Below are 6,000 nucleotides of genomic sequence, written 5' to 3'. Positions count from 1 at the left end.
CAGTTAGAGTAGACTTGTGACCACTGTTGCAGCAGGACCTGCCTTACTACTTCTATTAGCTTCAGACTTCATAAGCATCCTAACTACGGTAATAGGCAGCTGGAGGTCCCTCTGGCCTGTGTGCCAGGCCTTGGTACCCTCTCCAGTTGTTTTTTCTGTAGATTATCTGCTATTCACCAAAACAAAGTTGTAGCCGAGTCCCAGTTCTACAGAAGGAGGAAACACAGACTTCTTTGCCTTCTTTCATACAGAGACGTAAAATGTTTTAATAAATAAGAACTTCGCAGCAAAGGCAATTTCTATTTTGAATAGTGTTATAATAGTGTTGTCACCAAACTGTAGCTAATCCTGATCTCCTTCTATGACAAAGTGATGCTCTTGGTGGATGAGGGAAAGACTGTGGATGTGGTCTACCTTGACTTCAGTAAGGCTTTTGACACCGTTTCCCACGGCATTCTCCTCGAGAAACTGGCTGCTCTTGGCTTGGGCTGGCGTATGCTTCGTTGGGTTAGAAACTGGCTGGGTAGCTGGGCCCAAAGAGTCGTGGTGAATGGAGTTAAATCCAGTTGGAGGCCGGTCACTAGTGGAGTCCCCCAGGGCTCAGTACTAGAGCCAGTTCTCTTTAATATCTTTATCAATGATCTGGATGAGGGGATCGAGTGCACCCTCAGTAAGTTTGCAGTTGACACCAAGTTAGGTGCATGTGTCGATCTGCTCAACGGTAGGAAGGTTCTGCAGGAGGATCTGGATAGGCTGGACCGATGGGCTGAGGCCGACTGTATGAAGTTCAACAAGGCCAAGTGCTGGGTCCTGCATCTGGGGCACAACAACCCCAAGCAGCGGTACAGGCCGGGAGATGAGTGGTTGGAAAGCTGCGTGGCAGAGAAGGACCTGGGAGTACTGGTTGATAGGCAGCTGAATATGAGCCAGCAGTGTGCTCAGGTGGCCAAGAAGGCCAACAGCATCCTGGCCTGTATAAGAAGCAGCGTGGCCAGCAGGTCTAGGGAAGTGATTGTCCCCCTGTACTCGGCTCTGGCGAGGCCACACCTCGAGTACTGTGTTCAGTTTTGGGCCCCTCGCTACAAGAAAGACATCGAGGTGCTCGAGAGAGTCCAGAGAAGGGCAACGAAGCTGGTGAGGGGTCTGGAGAACAAGTCTTACGAGGAGCGGCTGAGGGAGCTGGGCTTGTTCAGCCTGGAGAAGAGGAGGCTCAGGGGCGACCTTATCGCTCTCTACAGGTACCTTAAAGGAGGCTGTAGAGAGGCGGGGGTTGGTCTATTCTCCCACGTGCCTGGTGACAGGACGAGAGGGAATGGGCTAAAGTTGCGCCAGGGAAGGTTTAGGTTGGATATTAGGAAGAACTTTACTGAAAGGGTTGTTAGGCATTGTAATGGGCTGCCCAGGGAAGTGGTTGAGTCACCATCCCTGGAGGTCTTTAAAAGATGTTTAGATTTAGAGCTTAGTGATATGGTTTAGTGAAGGACTTGTTAGTGTTGAGAGGTTGGACTCGGTGATCTTGGAGGTCTCTTCCAAACCTAAATGATTCTGTGATTCTGTAATAAATCTCACCCCATTACTGACTTTTTGACAGGAATCTCATCTTTTTATTAGCCTATTTCTGCTTGCGTGAATGAGTTGAGTTGGTCACAGTCTGAGGCCTGCTTTGGTACATGCATGAGCAGGGAGTAGTCTGTATGAGCAATTCACAGACATCAGGGAACTTTACAATCCCTGAATTCTTGCCTTTTTAAGAAGGGGGTGGCTACCCATTTTCCTTGGAAAATATAAAATACAGGCCAAAGATGACATGAGGGATCAGACTCTGCTTTATGGCCTTCCTGTCACATCCATCCATCTGTGAATTCATGCCTACAGCATGAACTGTTCGTTTGGGTAAATATTTTTTTAACCAAATTCTCCTTTTGTCCCATACGGTTGATCTAGGGATATCAGAGTTGGAAGGTAAGTGGGACGATGAGGCCTATTTGTGATGCTGGGAAAGCTGTAGGTGGTGCTATCGAGCACTACTAACAGCAGCTGGTGATAAAGGTAACACCTGAATGAACGAACAACACTTTTACAAAGAGAAAGGTATCGAAAAATATCCAAAGTTCTTAGCAGAAGCTCCTCTGCATATTTGCTCCCATGCATCCTACTTGTGGGTGGTTAGTGCAACAGTAGTGCCTGAAGGAAGATGACATGCTTGTAAACTCTCACTGTCTAAACTGAGCTGAGCCCAGCAAACGGGAAGGTTGTACTTAGTTAACTCTACTGGCAGCCAGCTGCAGATGGCAATTGCTATGCTGCCCAGTCAATATTTATTTATTTGTTGTGTGATTGTTCATGCACTATATGCTAACTGCCATTAGGAGAAAATTAATTTTCTTAAGTGATTACAGCTAGTATTCAAGTCATGCACACAGATTTTTATTAGTTTATTGTGTTTATTTATTTATTTATTTATTTTTAACTTTCTTCTTCCAAGTCATACTTCTTCCAATTTCCATTGAAATTGCTGTACTTCCACTTTATTTGTTATGCAAGAGTTTGCTGAGCTACTGAAGCAAAAGGTTAGGAATGAATTGAGGCTGCACTAATGTTATGGCTCTTACTGTCATCCTGTGTGGTCTTCAAATACATTTTGTTTGTTTTACTTCTATCTATGCAAGGACTTGCTTCTGTCCTGGTTTTGCATTCGTTTTGTAGTTGGCATCCAGTCCTGGCATGGTGCTCTCCTTGCCAAACGTATATTTGTTGTCCTGATTATAGGTATTGCTAATTATGTATCTTTTCTCCCCCATCAACAAATTATCATGGGATATCAGTTTTTCATCTGTCATTTTTCCTTGATAAACCATATGCTGCATATCTGTCCTTAGGCTATGATAAATACAAACTATTATAAATCAATTTAAACCTTTTTTGGTGAACTAAATCCCAATCTCTTCACTAATTCTTTTGGCCAGAATGGTCTCTTCATGACATTTCCTAATGATTTGTGATGAGATGTGTGATACTCCATGCACTACCTTCTGGGGTGTGCAGTCTTCATTTTCTATAAGAGCTCAGCTTTTTATGTTTGGAAGGGCTATCTTAGCAGAAACTTTGTATGGTGCTATTCCTGGGCATCTGTTGCAAGCCTCTCCCTGTAACTTTAGTTGCTTTATACGTTTACTGCACATTAGCCCTAATGCCTTACTTTTTTATGTGTTCAGATCAGGTCTGCCCTTTTCACACTTTGGTTATCTCTATCAGTCACTTAGTTCATTCATACACTTTGGCCTTGACCTTTCTTTAATTGCCCTCAGTTTTTCAGGGTCCAATTGAACTCCCTCAGAGCTCAGCAGATGCCCCTCATAGTTGTTTATAGATTTCTTCTGCTTCGGTTACTTTCTGTGCATCCTAAAATATTGTCTTCAATGCTTTTTAGGAGTTTCTGGATTGCTGGATTCGTGGCAGTTGTCTTTCTCATGCAATCTCCTGCTGCTGCTGTAAACTTCAACTTCAGGCCTGGAATTCTTCACTTCTCCCATTGTCATTTTCTTGTGCATTTGTAGAACATAATATATACACTATCATAAGCTTCCTCTCCTAGCCATGCCCTGCATCTAATCTGGTGGAATAAGCAGAAGTCCGAGTGAGAGTATTCAGTACTCTGATGGCATTCATCTGTCCCAGTCTCTCCAGGAGATCCTGCCAATGCAACTCTCAAGTCTTCCATTCTGCAAATTTTACTTTTTACTCCATATTTCATTTGCATGACTCTTATTATATTCTATATAATTTTCTGAGGCCATTCTTAAGAGTAAAAACAAGTTGTGGTGCATGATACTTTTTATTTCGTTAAGATTGTTTCTGTCTCAAGACTGTTCTGGAGAGGAGGCTCTCTATGGCTCTCCTTCAGATAGAATGAGAACTCCTTAACTGCAGGTCTCTCCAGGTATACTTTTAAAAGAGAAATATTTAAGTTTATTCTTTGAAACAGAGTGACAAGGAAATGATGTATAGTTGCAGAAAAGGTGCTAAAAACTGTAAAGATTTGTTAAAATAATAAATTAGATATTAAAAAAATAATAAATTGACAAATGATGGTTGATAGTTGAGAAAGCGAATTAAATAGTTCACAGTGTATATAATCCAATGTATTTCACAATGGGCAATATTAAAAGCCAACATTTAATAAGCAACATACATGACAGTTCTTTAAATCTTAATGAGTGCCAACTGAGAAACAATGCTTCTTTGTTTCTTCAGAGATTTGTATGTGTTCACTTCACTTTTCAAAATGGGTCACATTAAATTACTATTAGTGAATTACAAATGCCCCAGCAATGTTTTTATTCTTAGACAAAGATTACATCGATTGGTTTCCAGTATTATAACTACTGCATAAAAAAATTACTCTTGCTTGCATTGCCATTTCTGTTAGAATCACACTTACTAGTCATCTTGTAAGTTCTTTACCCACCTATAATCTTCCTGACTTACTATTAGGTCCACTTGTGTTACTATTGTGTTCCAAAGAGACTGAAAATTGCCATAAAGCAGCAGCTAAGAAATCTTTAAGGCGAAGGAATTTCTGGACTGGTACTGAGTCGGCAAATTTGGTTCTGTAAAGCCCTCTTTTATCTTCATCCCTGGAAATGGGAAAAATAATTTTGGTTGTGACTGACATCTCTTGAAACTACTTAATTTAAAAAAACACTAATTTTCATTTGAAAAATAAAAATTTCTAGTCCTTTAGTACCAAAAAAGAAATTTAGAAGGCAAGCAAAAACAACCAGTACATACTGGTACGTATGTACCATTACATACATAATACATAATTTCATTATTTTTAATACGTAATTTCACTATTTTTAAGGAAATATCATGCTGTTTGATTAATAGTGTCCTTTCAGAATCTTATTCTTAACATATTTTATTTTTAGCCTTAGAAAATACTCATTTCCAGTTGTTTTTTTATTACTTTTAGGAACATTATTCATTGGCCTGATGTTTTTAACAGCTGGGTTTCATCACATTAACATAATGTGTCAGATTTTATAACTGCCACAATTTGAGGCAGGAATAAATAAAGCATATTAGTTCCTTTATTATAAATTGTACATTGCAGACAGATGCATCTATTAGCATATCGATCATTTGCAGAAGCTGTATTGGGCACAACAGCATAGGTCAGGACTAGTTAGCCAGTGTAAGCGTCCTTAAGTTGTGCACCTTCCAAGTGTAGGTGTGCCTCATCTTACCTCATGATAGTTGCAACATAAAAATGCCATGAAAAATGTTCACATTTTTTACTTTTGCCATTTGGAAGTTTGCAGAGCCTGCGGCCAGCACGCACTGCTGAGCCCTCGCCTTCCCCACGCCTGTTCCTATGGAAACTGCTGCAGCCAGAAGAGGCAGGACGAGGAAGGTTTCCAATAAACATTTAAATTTGGCTTTTTCGTCATGCTGATTTAGGGTTCCCCCAGAAGGCAGGAAATGCAGTGAATAGAAAACTGCAGACCTCCTCTGGGAAAGGCAGCAGTGCTTACAGACCAGCTAGGTCAACAGACACCTTTCTCTTAACACCAGATTTTTCACTTTCCTAGGGAAACATAGAAACAATGGAGAATTTTTTATTTTTTAATTATTTTTAGAGTAACACTAAAATAAAAATCTTGCTAGTACTACAAACGCAGTTGTTTGTGGTTTTTTTTAGGTTGCTGATAGCATCTGATCCCCAGGAGCACAATGTACTAGACAATGCGAAGTCATCATATTGTGACCACGGCGTGTTGTTCGTGTGCCACTGCCTTCAAGCTTGCAGAAATTGTAACTGGCCTATTGAACAAATGCAGTGCTTTATTGAAAGCAGGCAATGGTCTTCTACGCTTACATTTTCAGCCCCCTACAAAACTGTCCAACAGTGAGTGCTGTTATTCTGAACATGGCTCTTCGAAATGGCTGGGTTTTCTTCTTTCCTTTATAAAGGCTTTTTCTTCAGTTAGGCTGTGG

Source organism: Cygnus atratus, chromosome 2 (assembly GCF_013377495.2).
Source record: "Cygnus atratus isolate AKBS03 ecotype Queensland, Australia chromosome 2, CAtr_DNAZoo_HiC_assembly, whole genome shotgun sequence".
Classification (NCBI taxonomy): domain Eukaryota; kingdom Metazoa; phylum Chordata; class Aves; order Anseriformes; family Anatidae; genus Cygnus; species Cygnus atratus.
Note: the sequence above shows the minus strand (reverse complement) of the source record.